The 16,374-nt window shown below is 41.5% G+C and overlaps 1 protein-coding gene across 7 annotated transcripts in view; it reads left to right on the plus strand.

Moving 5' to 3' along the window:
* The window catches only part of Lepr (leptin receptor), a 183,467-nt gene that overhangs the window by 50,850 nt on the left and 116,243 nt on the right, over positions 1-16,374 (plus strand). For 2 of the 7 annotated variants that reach the window (XM_063287158.1, XM_063287157.1), the window contains exon 1: positions 13,369-13,598. The exons of 1 other annotated variant lie outside the window; for it this stretch is intronic. The gene's annotated coding sequence lies outside the window, so the exon portion shown is untranslated. Of the gene's footprint in view, positions 1-13,345; positions 14,019-16,374 lie in introns of those variants that run through there. 4 more of the 7 variants (XM_039109265.2, XM_039109264.2, XM_039109267.2 and 1 more) reach the window with 4 other exon arrangements.

Consider the following 16,374-nt stretch of genomic DNA (forward strand, 5'->3'; position numbering starts at 1 on the left):
AGAGACAAAGACAGAGACAGAGAGACTGAGAGATAGAAGCTAGTCTTGAAAGGTCATAAGCTATATGAGTTTATCTGTGGGTCATTTCAGAAAGGCAAAACTACAAAGACAACAAATAAATCTCAGTTGCTGCTTGGACCAAGAGAAGGAGGAAGACTGAGAAGGTGAAGCACAGACAGTATTTATGTAAGTGGTTTTGTTGCCTAGTGTAATGGTTGATTCAGTCAACACAATGCATGGATTTGTCCAAGCCATAGGATTTTTTTTACAGTATACAGTGTCCCTTAATAAATAAAATTTAAAAAATAAACAGTCAGGAGGATCCCAAAGTAGAATATGGAACACGAAAAACAATTTATTCATATTTTCTAATCTTCAGAGGGATCGGGAGTGAGGTTGCTGACCTACGCACCTTTGGAAGTGGATATAGGGATTATCCGTAAGCCCTGTGGTCTAGCTGATAGAGGCAATGAAGAGCTGTAAACAGATGTTTCTTGGTATCAAACAGTTAGGTGAATGGTTTCTAGCCATTGATAAAAGAGCTTGTAAGCTAGTGAGGTGAGATGGCAGACTGACCCTTGTGGACATGGATGAGAGAAGAAACCCTATATGGAAATACACACACACACACACACACACACACACACACACACACACACACACACACACACAGAGAGAGAGAGAGAGAGAGAGAGAGACAGAGACAGAGACAGAGACAGAGACAGAGACAGAGACTGCCATGCCAGCTGGAAGGGTGTAGAAGCAAGGACATATTCAGTCTTATTTCTAATACCATTGCAATAATAGGAACCAGACATCTTTAGAGAGATGACTCATTCAATACCAGGAGGTAGACAAATGAGTGTAGAATGGGTTATTGTAACACAAAGCAAAGAAACACTTTAAAAATATACCTACAATGATGGGCTTTGTTAAATGGAAACAAAAGCCATATTTTGGGACCTTTAATGATCCAAAAAACAGTTAGGCATCATTGTAAAGAATCATTAACTTATAACCTAGAACTGAAAGCATTATTTATATCTACCGATATAGATAAATAATTCAACACACCAGTAAGTGATTGAAAACAGATCTGTGGAGGGGAGCTTCAAGGACACAAAGCTGACTCGCCAGTCCCTAAGTGTGGGCAACACAAGATGATTTCTTCCCAAAGACTAGACTGTGGAGAGGAGGAAGGGTTGCTTTAAGAGGTAAAACCTGATGCTGCCACCTCAGCCATGTGACTAAGGCCAATATTGGCAGGAAGGGGTCATGTTGGTAGCAGGTGCTCTTGGCGTGATGCAATGAGAAGAAGTGGGGAGCACATTACCTCTCTTGTGTTCACACAGCCACAGACTAATCGTGAGAACACAGGCAGTGGCTGAGGCTGATCTCACAAGATCAAGACTCTCCAGGCTGTCAATTCTATCTAAACCCAGCAAAGCCCAGGGGGATCCTGTGGCAAGAAAGGATGCTTGGGGAAAAAGAGAAAATATGAATAATGTGTGGAGTTAGTATCTGTTTATTGATTAGACCAGTTCACCTGATGAATGCAGGTTACAGGTCAGAAGAGAGACTCAGTTTAAGGGCATGACTATCTTTATGATCAAATTTTCTATAAATTAAAAGCTTCTAAAAGAATAATAATATATGATAATAATAATATAAAAAAATAAGGTTCTTGAAAAAATCCTTGTCCAAGTTTTACTCTGTGCCAACCAATCCAGTATGTATGATGATGGGAGCCAGGCACCAGAGTGTTTTAAAGCTCCCAGCAGTCTGGAACGCTCTGGTAAAAGTGGCACTCTGTAACTCATGACAGATGTTCTGAATCGAATGAAGTGTTTGTTTCTATTTTATACCTTTGTGTGGCAGTATTTTTAATCAGAGAGATAAATATGAAGTCCTGGAATAAGTTGTCCATTTCAGCACCACTTGATGCCATGCCATTAGATACAGAGCCATTAATTGAGGAAGTATCAAGTGTAATTACAAGCATCATTAGATCTTAAAATTTCTCCTACAACTTTCCTCTACCAAAATGAAAAAGGGAAGGATGGAGAGATGGCTCAGTGGGTAAAATGTTTGCTGCACACACATGACGGTACAGTTCCAATGCCAAGAGTCCATGTAAGAACTGACTATCATGGCACACATCTGTAAGTGCAGTACTGGCAGAGGTTTTGTGTGTGTCTGTGTGTGTGTGTGTGTGTGTGTGTGTGTGTGTGTGTGTGTGTGTGTGTATGTATTCCAGTGGCTCTTTGGCCAGCCAGTCTAGTTTAAACAGCAAGTTGTAGATTAGTGGGAAGCCCTGTCTCAAAAACAATAAGGGGAAGAATAATAAAGTAAGACACCCAGCATCCACCTCTAGCCTCTACATACACAGGCACTCTCTGTTCCGGTGGTTCTCAACCTGTAGGTCGTGGCCCTGCTGGCTGCACATCGGATATCCTGCAGAGCGGATATTTGCATCACAATTCTAAACTGTAGCAAAATGACAGTTACAAAGTAGCAGAAATAATTTTATGGTTGGAGGAGTCACCACAACGTGAGGAACTGTATTAAAGAATTGCAGCATTAGGAAGGTTGGGAACACTGATCACACAAACAAATGAAAATAAAAAGAGTCATTGATATGCATACATAAACTGTGCTCTGTAATTCCCATTCCGCCCTCCATTGCCAGAGCCCATCAGTACGTTTTAGTGCAGGGCTCCCTAAATCGCTCCTGTGTCTGACTCCTTTGTACTTGATACTTGTGTTATCCTGTTAGTGTGTGACAGGAATAAAACTCAAACTTTGCAGGTGATAAGACATAGGAAGTTTATCTTACAGTAATTCTTGGGTGTATGCATCATATTACCACTTATCCATGACGAAAACAAGGTTGAACTCTGAGGAGATGGAGAGTCCTGTTTCTATTGAAACATAAAGAGTGAGATCCCGGCTGAGTCTTTCCCAGGGAAGCATGTAGAACATCAGTATGGTTCAGAGTTGGCTGCCATTTTGACTTTATAATTGGCCATGCTGAGACATATTCTTCACAAAAAGACGTAGTGCAAGAGGGTAGGAGTATGTACGGCCATTTCAGAAGTTGGAAATTCTGTCTTAATCCCAACCCAAAATTCACGGAATAATCTTCTATAAAACTCAAGCCAGCAACTCAAACAGCAGTTTTTAAATCAGACATTCTGACACAGATACACTAATTCGCTGCTTACATGCTGAAGAAAATGAGGGCAGAAAAATACTAAAATTTTTTTTCTTTCATAATTAACCTTTCAGGTTCCTGTAAGAGCAGAAAACTTCCTATGTACAGTAAAACACTGCAATCTGTAAAATACAGTAACATATGGTCTCATAGCTGAGTGGTGTTCGCTGGGGCAGCAGGCCTTGGTGCTGTGCACAGTGCGAAGTCATATCATGTGAACAGAGCCAAGGCTGTGGTGAAGTCACACACCATAACCCAGGCTAGTGCTGCCAGGAAAACCTTGAGTTTATTTAACGTATTATTTATGTTAAATATGTTCATTTAAAACATTTATTTATGCCTCAGGTTGAGTTGATTTTTAGTTGTGATGACATTTTTTTCCCATAGTCCCCAAATTCATTTCTTCTACACCAGATGGAATCTCCATCCACAGTGTATGAAGCTGGGCTCTGCTGGGCCCTCTCCATGGTTCCTGCTTTTCACCTTGTCTGGCCTGTTCTCTGCTCCAGGGGGCTGACACATCCACTGCCAGTCTTCAGGCCCTATTACTTTGACCTTTGCTTGGTTCAGACAGGATGGTGGATAGTCAGCATCTGGTTGCTCCACTCTTCCTTTTTCTCTCACTCTGTTAATCAACGCCAGCTCTCATTTTGCTCTGGAACACAATTCTCTTCCCTCCTCAGCCTGTGCAGGACTAACAGCTTCCAGCTGTAGCTGGTTTCTAGGGAACTCACTTTCTCTCCCCACATGTGTGTGTATTTTAGCATCTTCTTTAAGATGTATATTTATAATTTTCCCTTTATAAGTCGTCTTTTTACTAAAATATTTTGAATCTGACCCTTTGAAGGTATTACTTATTCTCTGTCAGAATATTGATAGACATGATTAGCATATATTCTTGGGATAGATGAATTCCCTCTCTCCTTTTAAGCTAAAACAATGTCTTATGTTGGACTTAAAAAGAGATTTGGGGGCTAGTGAGATGGCTCAGTGGTTAAGAGCACTGACTGCTCTTCTAGAGGTCCTGAGTTCAATTCCCAGCAACCACATGGTGGCTCACAACCATCTGTAATGGGATCCAGTGCCCTCTTCGGTATGTCTGAAGAAAGTGACAGTGCACTCATAGAAATAAATAAATCTTTTTTTTTTTTGAAGAAAGAGAGACTTTTGTTTTTGTTTTTGTTTTTTCTATTTTGGTTTGTGTGTGTGTGTGTGTGTGTGTGTGTGTGTGTGTGTGTGTGTGAAATGGTGCTGTTGGTAGAGAATGTTATTTTCTCTGAATTCTTATTTGGCAAAGGTAAGAACCAACACATGCAAGGTGGATCTCCACACATTTTTGAAATTTTGCTTTTGAAGTATGGAGCCTGGGAACCATTCATCTAAATGAGAACCAACTTGGGATACAAAGGGAATTCAGCCACGATTCATTTTTAACCACAAGAATCTTACACAACTGGTGACAGTTGCCAATGATGGTCACTGTGGACACTCAAGTTCCTGGGGTCCCATTGTTTGCATAACTTATTGTCCACTTTTGGTAAAGGGAAAATAGCATCAGGAGAGTGAAAAAATTCAAGTGGTTCTTTTCTGTTTCCATTGCCACAGGAGATGTTAGGCCATGTGGTGGTTGTGCCTTGAAAACAGTATTGTGTTTCATTGAAAACTTGATGGGGTGGGGGTCAGGAGGGCACTGGGGAGTTTTAACAAGAAGTTCATAGATGGCTCAGTGACTATGGATGTTTGGTGACAGTGGTTAGAAATTCTACGTTCATGGGTTTGTGGGGGATAGACACGGTTGATGGGGCAGGGAAGTGAGTAAAAAGAAAGGAATTTCAGGATCATATATCAGAAATGTCTATGTCTTCAACATAACCAAGCCTTTGATTATAAACAATTACTGAAGTTCACTTATAAATGAACCCATCACTAAGCAATACACACACACACTGGACATTTGTATTTACTGGTGTTTCAAACTAAATGTGTTATATAATGTCAGGTACATCTAATTTATGATTGAAACAAGAATTTTGAAGTAACCTATGACTGGGTGATGTACAAGAACCGAAGGTATGTATTTACATCAGTCTTTTTGAATTTAAATCATTCCAAGTTGAGAATGTAATGTCCCATTTATTGTATTAAATCATGCTTAACTTTTGTTTTGCAAAGTTATTAACATTTAATTGCCTCTTGTTTTGAAACAATTCTGTGTGTTTTTATTCTCATTACCTTTCTTTTCTGTGATACAAAAATACAAGGCAATCTTTTAAAATTCATTTTTCTTCATGCATATCTGAAATGTTGCTTTAAAAGCTTCATCAGTGGCTGGAGAGAAGACTCTGTGGTTCAGAGCACTTGCTACTCCCGAGTTCAGTTGCCAGCAGCATCCGCAAACATGTACTCACACAGACCCTTAGTACATGTATAGTCATGTATCTGTAACTCCAGTTACACAGAACGTGACACCCTCTTTGGGCCCCTGAGGGTGCTGCATGCATGTGATATGCTTAGACCATGCAGACAAAACACTTGTACACATAAAAAAGTTAAATTATAAATCTTAACTATAGAGAATTTTGTCCTATAGTTATAATCCAAATGCCAACTGTTATTTGACATGAGAGAATAAATAAACTCAAGAATTTCCTTCTTTTTAAATTTTTACTATGGAAACCAAATGATAGGAGATTTTCCTCTTTCCTTTCTCCTTTTACTTTTTGTTGGGAAGTAGTTTATGTAAAGTCAGGGAGTTGGCTTCAGTAGATTTTCTATAATGTGGAGGGAGTTGGTCATAGAGTGTGCATACTATACTCATATCAAAAAAGTGAGGAAAGCTTGTCAAGGTGGTTCACACCAGTCATTGTACCCTTTGTTGTGGGGCAGAGGCAAGAAGACCATGGATTCTAGGCTTGATGATGATGAGGATGATGATGATGATGATGATGATGATGATAAGCCTGAAATTTTTTAAAAAAGCTAAGATCATGGAGGTTCCCAGTGACTTTAGGGCTTCTGGGGACCACCCACATGTCTGATTTTCCTGCTACTTGAGTATCGAAATATCCCTGTTTTAAGGAGATAACACAACCCACTGTCTTTTGGCCTGTCTGTCATGTTGGGTGGGGTTCTACAGGGTGTGAGTAATAGAAATGTAGCTGGAATTATTGTAAGTGGAAAAAAAATGGAAGCAGAGAGTAAGATAACTCAAGAAGATAACCAAAATAACCATCGACAGAGGGTACAATACCGAGAACAGGAGATTATGAAGAAAATATGGGTCTGCTCCTTGGTTCTGTGTGTCATTCCAAGTGCTTGGCTCTGCCTTCTAGAACCCAACCAACCAACCAACCAACTCCTTTGCTTCTTGAGTTATTCCCTGGCATTCTTTTTTTTTTTTTTTTTTTTTTTTCGGAGCTGGGGACCGAACCCAGGGCCTTGCGCTTGCTAGGCAAGTGCTCTACCACCCTGGCATTCTTTTTTATATATCCTCATAACCCATTGTATTTTTGGTACATTACCAAAAGAGGAGATGTCATAGCATGTTGTGTTTCGAGGCTTAAAAAGAAAAAAATCAAACTCTGAAAACTAAGAGATGCAACATCGATGTTGCACAGATTAAAGGGCCCTGCGCCCTTGGGAGAATTATATCAAGAATGGCATTCAGCAGGCATTTGTGCTCAGTGGTATTTGAAATCAACTGCGCTCTAGAAGGTCAGGACAGGCAGTATAAACCAGAACACAGGGTCTCAGGCTCCCAGTAAACTCAGATTGAGTCTGGTGGGAAGCAGATGTAGATGCTTTCAATGAGTTTGGAGAGAAATGTCTTGAGAGACTCGGTGCAGCAGAAAGGGCTAGCATCCCTTTTCACTCAACTCAACAAAGCTTAGAAGAAAAAGAATTCCTAAGCAAGAGACAGATACCCCGACTGGCTTGGAAGCCTCAGTATGGGGCCTGTAACCCAAGCTGTGTTGGGCACATGTCTCTGAGCACTTCAGGGAGGCATCGAGCAAACAAGGACAGTCACTAGTTTCAAGTAGCCTTTGGCGGGGATCCATGTAGATCAACACCCAAAACCAGATAGAAGAGGCCGAGGCCAAATTCAACAGACGTCCAGGGATCAGAGACTTTGCTCATACTGACCCCGTCCTCTTTTCCCTCCCATGGTCCCCTGCTTGGAAGTTAGATGTGAAAACAAAACAAACAAAACAAAGCAAAAATTAAGAATAGGGATTCTTTAACAGTATCTATCCGTTGGTAAACAGATATATGACAAAACAGCCACAATATATGACATCTATTTATATGGCTTGAAAGTCTCACTCTGTGTCTCATCGCAGGGCGTGCTGCTCACGTGGCTGCCCTTCAGCTGCAGCTCACAGCTACACAGGCAGCTGGCCCCTGTATCAGCCATAGAGTGGCTTTAGGACCTCCACAGATGCCAAGATCTGTGGATATTCAAGTTTCTTACAGTTTCTCCCATCTGCTATACCTCCTGTACATTAGTGAGAATACTTAGTATGATATAAAGAGTTGTGTCATGAAGGGATAATGACAAAGAAATACCAACACATAATCAGTATACACACAATTGAAAAATACTGTCCATCTGTTGTTGGTTGGACCTGGGGAAGCGTGTAGGCAAACAGCACTCAGCAGCTGACAGGGAAACTCTTCCTGCCTTGGCTGGCACACCTTGGTATCTCATTCCCAGATCCTGTTTGAAAAGCCTCAGAGAACAATCTGGACTGACCTGTCTCCAATCATTTTCCCATGCTCTGTTCCAGCTGGAGTCACAGGCATAGGCCACATGCTGTGTGTGGCCTTCCTTTGCAGCCAAGATACTGTACCTGACAGCATGACTAGATTCAAGGGCTTAGAGTCAAGGGGAACACAGGGGGTGCTTTCTTTGAGCAGAGGAGAGAGAAGGGAGCTGGCTGAGAAAGTTCCTCAGAGCTACACCAAGGGCCAAGGCAAGAGATAACTTATCTCTCACCATCCATTAATTCCAAACCAGGGTTCTGGAAAAAATAACCCTTAGGCTCTTCACCATGAATCTGTAACCTCTGTAGTAGGTACCTAGAGGACTTGGATTATCACTCAGTGAATAGGCCTGGTGGGTTTTGCTCTCAAATCCCATTATATTCCTGCAGAGAACAATGTACTTGTGCTATGTGAAAATTGGTTCGTACTGTGTGTGTGTGTGTGTGTGTGTACAGATAGATCATCAGGAAAATCAGAAGTATTGACCATTTTGAGTTCCTTAGGGACATAAATTAAAATGCATTTCTGTGAAAACTGTATTTGGTTGCAAATTCTCCTTTCAGCCCAATCATGGACTTATAGCCCCCTTTCAGACAATGCTTCAGGAGTGCGTTCCCAATGCTTATTATCATAACTTTATTTCTCATATTTCAGGGGCAAGGAAATAACAAATTTGGCTCACATGTAAAACTTGGTGAATTTATGAAATTTTCTTACACTCTGGTGTCCATTTCTGATAAATTGGCAGAGAGACCGCAAATATAAAGATACAGCATGAAGTACTGAACCAGTTTTAATGAAAAACCCCAGAGGGGGGAAAATTGTGTTCTTGTACTGATATTGTAGAACTAGAGTTTTAAAAAGGCTACTCATTGTCAGAGTCCGGATGTGCAGGGCCGGACGTGCCTGAGGGAGAGCCAGAGATAGGACTTGCCGGACCAGCTACCAGCCCCAAGGACACTGACCATCCATAGCCACCCCCTCCCCTTCCTTCACCCCCCTGAGTGAGATGAGCCACCCTACCCGCACTGCTGAGCTGCTAGATAGCACGTACTCCTTGCTGATGTAATTTCGCGCCGAAAGTAACTGTGTACCATTTGAAATGACCAATCATGTGTAACCGCTCGAATGCCCCTAACCTCCCCTATATAAACCCCCGAGTTTGGAAGCTCGGGGTCGATTCCTCTGTCTCCTGTGTGAGATACGTATCGACCCGGGATCCCGCTAATAGGGATCTCGTTAATAAAGCTACCTCTTGCTGTTACATCAAGACTGGCTACTCGTGATTCCTGGGGGCACCCCACCCCGCGATTGGAGCGAGAGACGCGGCTCCCCGTTTAGGGGTACACTCTTTCAATATTTAATCATTGCTGATATAACTTGCATTCTTAATATAAACTTAAAACAATGCTATCTGTGCGTGTGCATGTGGTGAGGGTGGGTGGTGTGTGTATAGTGTATGAGCAGGCCTGTATGTGCATAGAGGTCAGTGGAGGGTTTCAGGTGTCCTTTCTAGCACTCACTGCCGGAATCTTCTGAGGCTGGTGTCTCTCCCTGAGCCTGTCCCTTTACTAAGGATGGAACCCAGGGCCTCATGTTAACTAGGCAAGCACTCCACTGTTGAGCAAAACCCCCAACCCCAGGAACCCAGTATTTTTCAGCTGGGCAAGCAGTCTGCAAACTCTAGCAATTCCCCTGCCTCTAGCCCCATTAGTATCGGGGTAACAGAGGTATGTTAGGCTGGTTTTTCACATAGATACTGGGCTCTGAGCTCTGTTTTTCCTGTTTGTGCAGTAAACATTTTTAACCACTGAGCCATCTGTCCAGCCTGTTGCTCCTTAGTTTTTTTTTTTTTTTTTTTTTTTTTTTTTTTTTAATCACGGTGTACAAAGGGGCTATGAACTTCCCTGGCAGTCAAGGTAATAGGATTCTTCTGTATCCTTGCCAACAGCATTCCCTAGGGGGAGTAATTTAGATTAAATGCCTTATGGATTGTGGCACTAGGTGAGAAAACAGACTGAAAAGTGACTGGGCTGCGTTAGTCTCTCAGGACCAGATGAATGGTTCTATTTCCCAGGGCTCATTTAATAAGGAGACATACTCCCATATAGCTGTTTTTGAATGACCTCTTGCCTGACTGACTGTGAAATTAGCATACACACTCAGCTGGTAAGCAGGAACTCAGAGGTGCCTCTTGCCTTTTGCCTCTTGCCTCTTCCTGTTAACTCTTGCTCTTCCCGCTGTGTCAGCAGGGCTGGGATTAAGGTCATATGCCACCACATCCGGCTAGTATTTGTTTCGTAAAAAGATTTATTTTATTTTATTTTTGTGTGCATATTAGTATTTGAATGTGCATGTGGGTGCCTAAGGACAGAAGACAGTGTCAAGAGTCCCCGAGGCTGGAGTTAAAGGCATTCGTGAGCTACCATGTAAGTTCTGGAAATCAAACTCCAGTCCTCTACAAGAACAGCAAATGCTCTTAAGCACTGATTCATCTCTAGCCTCTTGTGTTTGACAGTTTAGGGCTTGACAGGTATTTGTTCTGAATATATTTGTCCCCCCACCATGTTTCTTTTCATGGCATTTATTTATTCAAAAAGCATTTGTAGATCAACAACACTAGTATTGTATATAATATGATATATATCACATATAGTGTACAATATATACTATAATATTTAATGATCAGCAGAGGAGCTGGTTAATTCTGAGCCCGGAGATAGCACTTATTAGAAGAGCCTTTGAATATCATTGATTTAAAGGCAGAATTGCTAGCCTGTGAATTAGCTCAGCTTGCTTTGGTCATAGTATCCTGTTTATCAAATGGTAGACCTCAGATTTGTTTATTCTTCTTAACATTTTATTTTTCTTTCATTGATTATTAACTATTCTTGTTTAGTTTGCTTATCCTGCTAAAGTCTTTGGAAAAGTGAGTGTATTTTAGGGACACTATTTGTGTCACTATGGAAAATTGATCATAGGCTTTCATTTTTACATTGTTATCTGCTTTGAACTTTCCCCCTTCTAAACGTATTTCTGGTACAGAGAGAGGGGCTAGCTACTACTTATTTAAGTAAATGGGTCTGCCAATTATCAGCTAATGGCTTGTCATCTGACCCCAACTTAAAACATCATTGTGCCAAACTTTTCTTTGCTACTGTTTACTTGGGCCTCAGAATCCATTATTTAATTAATTAGTTTTCTTATTTATAAGCAAATGCAGCCCAGTAAAATTAAATATACAAAGGTCCAGGACTTTGTTTGAATATTTGTTATTGATTGTATTAGTGAATTTCTTTAAAAAAAAAAACTTATAACATCTTTTTAGTTTTCAAGTACAGCCTCCTTTTATTGTTAGATGTAGGAGTTCATGCACCTATGCCACAAAGTCCAGTCATGCGTGTGCGTGCATGCATGTCTGTGTGTGTGTGTGTTTGTGTGTGTGTGTTTGTACATACACAACAAGGCGTTCCTTCCTGGAATGTGGTCACGTCCAATTCACCAGCCACAGGGCTGGGTCCTGGATGAATCTATGATGCCTGTAAGTCACCAGTGTGGTTCAGTGTGGTGGGTACATGTCTGTTAGTTTTTACATGGTGGCAATGGGAGAGTAAAAGCTAATGAGGAAAGAGGTGATCTTGGAGAGAGTCATGGAAGTCACGGGCAGGCATCCAAGAAGAGCAGCATCAGGCTTACCAACATAGTAATCAGGCAATGTTTATGTTCTGAACCAAACAACCAAAATACTTGGATAAAATATTTTACCCACTTCGTGTGATGGTAAGCTCACTCGTGATTGATTGTGCCCAGTAGGGTTTGCCTCTGTGTAAATGGGCAGTCTATTGATTTTTTTTTTTAAAGAGAAAATGGGTGAACACATTAATTTATTTTTTACACTACATTTCCTTTTAGGGATTTTTTTCCCCCTCTTCCCTCCAAAAATATGGAGTGAGTCAGGGTGTTAATTTGTTTTGCTCTGGTAAATTCTATCTCATTTTAGAGATGGTTTTCAGTGTGGTGACAGTTCTTAACAGGTTGGTTGTGATTTCCTTTAACCATTTACTCCTTAATAGTCCTTTACCATGGCTGAGATAAGTAACCAAGCATAGTGTCATCAGGATTGAGACTCAAAGATGTCCAGTTAATTAGAATATACATGCTTTGTGGAGCTACCGAAGTGGACACTCCATGCTATGTCATGGTGCAGAAATATGTCTAGGTGGGATATCTAGGTGGGATACACTTTGGCAATAATGATGGCTTACAGTGTGCTGCAATGCTTGGGAATCAAACAGAAATGGAGAATTTGAGGTTTGAACTTTTTCCTGAAGCATTCGTTTTCTATAATGCACAGGTTTTCTCTTTCTTTCTTTCTTTCTTTCTTTCTTTCTTTCTTTCTTTCTTTCTTTCTTTCTTTCTCTTCCTTCTCTCTCTCTCTCTCTCTCTCTCTCTCTCTCTCTCTTTCTTTCTTTCAGCAAGTATATAAAGTCACGGATTTCCTCATGGCACTTGCATACACATGTGTCCTTATGCTTTGTTTCCCATCACCCCCTCCACCAAAGCTTAGCATTTCTAGGTTAATGTTGCCTACCTCATATGCCCATGAAACCTTTTAATGGGTAATCGTGGCATTTCTGAATAAAGTGACTTCAACATATGATCCACAGGGCCACCACTTGTCAGAAAAGTGCCACTGGTCCTGAAAGCCCATGTCTATAGGGAGGAGTCTATTACAGATTTCACGCATGGCAATTTCTGTACCGGCTCCTGTAATGGGCAGGAGCTCTGTTCTGAGTTCTCTTGTGGCTGGGTTAATTCAGGTAACTCATTTGTGGAACCCAGTTTCAAAGGTTTTCCTAGGAGAACACTGGTCAAATTAACCTTGAGAGGCCTTTGCTTGTAATAGATCTACCCAATCTAAAGTCCCTCTACTCACTTCTTTCTTTCACCTTTACTGTTTTGCTTTCAGATCAACTGTACAGCTGGGAATTTTATAAATGCTTGTGTCCACCTTCCCCAAGTTCAGAGAGAGAGTAATATAATACATCATGTCCTCAATAAACATTCATTAAGGAAGTAAGCAGATAAGTGAATACACATTTTGAGCTGAGAGCAACAAATGTCTATGTACTTTGAGATTGGATTCTGATTCTCTAAGGACAGATTTTTTTAATCAATTAATTTATTTATTCAGTAACTTGCTACATCAAATGTCATTGAGTTCCAGGATGGAAAACGAAGATGTTATTAGTCAATTAGATGCAGGAATGCCTTCTTTACCTTTGGGACAAGTAAGGCTGAGGATGCAAATCAGGGGATTCAGAGCTCAGGACTTCTCTATTTGGGATCTTTCCTGGTTCTCTTTCCCACTTCGCACTTTCCTTGAGATTATTACTGTAGCATTTCCCACATCTGCTGCTGTAGAGGCCAGAGAGAACAGAATCAGCCCCTAAAGCTTTGCCCAAGCTCCGGCCTCGGCCACGCGCGCAGCGTCCCCGCCGCGCAGTCACCTGAGTGGCCAGTGCCCCGCAGCGTCGCGCCCGCGCACGGGTGGCCCGCACCTTCTGAGCCAGCGGCACAGAGCCCAGGCATCCCTGCCTTACGCCACTCCAGGACACAGGTGGGACCCTCTTCCAGTCCTCAACCCTTGGCGCGGGGCCATCCAAGGCTGTGCAGGACGCAGGACATTCGGGGACCGGGCGGCAGACTGGGGCGGTACCTGCAGAGGGCCACGTAACTTCTCCAGGCCTCCAGCTACTTTGGAAACTGCCTGGGGCTGCGCCATCAACCCCTTAAGTCCCGGAGGCGGAAAGAGGGTGGGTTGGCTTGAAAGACACAAGGGAAAAATGTGTTGTAGGGCGGGTTAAGTTTCCCACCCTCTTTCCCCTTCCGAGCAAATTAAAAGCAAAACAAATAGAAAAGCCAGCCTTCCAGCCAACCAAAGCCCCAAGGCGAGCCCTAGTCGGATCACTCCTTTAAAAGGATTTGCAGTGGTGAGGAAAAAACCAGACCCGACCGAGGAATCGTTCTGCAAATCCAGGTATGTTGACGCCATCTAAGACACTGGGTATCTGGGTGCGACGCTACTTGTGAACTCCTGCCTGTAGAGGAGTTCTTCGGAGGGGACTGAAGGGTCTATGAGTATCCAGACAGTGACGCAAGCGCAGCGACAGCGCTGCGGACACGGAGCCATAGCACCTGAGTTCTGCTGTAGTTTCAAATTTATCTTCAGGGGTGTGTGCTTAGCCTAATCTCCATGGGTTTCTTCGTCTATCATATTTAGAGGGTTGGATTCATTTAATTTCTGAGGGCTTTTTAATAATACCTCAGGTGTATCCCATATTAAAAATGTAGACTTCTGTAATTGCCAATCTTGCTAATTTCATGAAACTAAAAGACTCCATTGGTGTTGGGGTTGGGGTTCTTATGTGCCTTAACAGTCTGTTTTCAGGATTTTCCAGGCAATAGTGGTAGAGAAATCATTGTATTTGTAAAGAACTTGGAAATATATAGTTTATACCAGAATAGATCACCCGGCTCTCAAAGAATCAGGTTACCTTTAAACCAGTGTCTGCAACATTGAAACACTGAGAAGAAATAGGAAGAAAGAAAGAAGTACCTAAATTACATAAATAACTTGTGGCTTTAACATAGTACTTTTTTTGTATTGTATACTTGGAAGAAAAAAAATGTAGAAAGCCAAAAATTGTAGGTTTCTCATCAATTACTGTGTGGCACTTGTGGCTTTTTAGCATAAAGTTGTGCGCAGAATGTTTAAAAAGTGGTTTTCCAGACCACTTCAGAGTTTCTCTGAAATGAATCTCAATAACAGAGATGACAACTTCAGCGATAGGTTTTATAATCTTGGAATGAATCCCAGAAAATAGCAGAGGTTAACTAAACAGATCAACCAGAAATTAGGAATACACACACACACACACACACACACACACACACACACACACACACACCCCGTTCTATAACGTGGCAGTGTACTTTTTGCTTCATTTTTGAGAAAACAGAACACCTTGACTCATATACGTGGGCACAAAATGAGACAGTAGCTTTTTTTTCCCCACATACAAATATTTTACTGTTAATATTTTTTAAATTATTTGGGATTTAGACACTGCCAGTTAGGCTAGGTGTAGAGGCATTTCTAGCTACTTCTGTTGGCTATGGTCTAAAATGAAATAATATCTTACCACCCACAAACGCTTTGTGTGCAATCTGAGAGAGCAATATGAGTTTGAAATACTCCTTTGTGAACAGATTTTAACTTATTTTCAGTACTTTCTCTGTCTTTTGGCTGGAAATTGTCTTTCTCACAGTACCTCGTGAAACAGAGGGTCATCTCCTTTGAAATTCGAGCAGAGTGAAGTGGATTCCTTGCTGATTAGGCTGGGAGTCTTAGAGCCCAGATACCCTGCTGGTGCATGCTTGAAAAACAATGGTAACACTGCAGGCATCTGATGCTTAGATCCAGGCCAGCTCATTCACAGCTCTGGGAGCAGTGGAGGTTGGCAGGGACCCTTTCCTCTTTTGCAATGTGGGGCTTTACTCTCCCACGAATTTATCGAGGAAACAACAGTCATTGCTTCACACTTAGATCACTAATATTGGACCAAATGGTTTGTGTTTGTGAAGTGGGAGGTCTTGGAAATAAGACCTAAACATATCCAGAAGAAAAAAAAAAGTGAAAATAAATGAATTTTTTTTTTTTGGCAGACACTGTATTGCATTTTTTTTTTTTTTATCCTTAGAGGCAAACACTCATACTAAAATATGTCCCGTGGAGTCAAAAATGAAGAAAAGGCTTATTTATGCTCAGTTTAAATTCTTAAGATTTTGTGATTTACAAATTCCAATTTTAATTAAATTAGAAAAGTGCAAATGTTCACCTACTGGCCAGACTTTGTACGTACATGCTTTTGGGGTTTATATTTAAATTTGATCTTTTATAGTTTAGAATATTCCCTCTGAAGCACACACACCCACCCACACCCACTACCACCAAACAAACAGTATCAGCAAAGGCTGACCTCAGATTCACTTTGTTGTTGACGATGACCTTGGATTTCTCATGCTCTGCTGCCTGGGTGCTGGGATTACAGGTCTGGACCACCTGGTGTATGGGGTGCTGGGAATCGAACCCAGGGCTTCCTAGGCAAGCACTCTTAAGGAGTGAATGACACCTGCAGCTCTTTTAAGTGATTTTGCAGATGCAATAGTGATACTATCTGTTGTCTTTTCACACTCCTGATCTTAGTCTTTAACATTTTTAACATTTAGACCCTGACAAATATAGCGAGAGATGCACACAGTGAAATTATTGTCTGGTAAACCATATAGCATATCATTGCAATGGGCAATTGTAAGACAAATGCTTTTCTACT

The sequence above is a fragment of the Rattus norvegicus genome, chromosome 5, assembly GCF_036323735.1.
Source record: "Rattus norvegicus strain BN/NHsdMcwi chromosome 5, GRCr8, whole genome shotgun sequence".
Classification (NCBI taxonomy): Eukaryota; Metazoa; Chordata; class Mammalia; order Rodentia; family Muridae; genus Rattus; species Rattus norvegicus.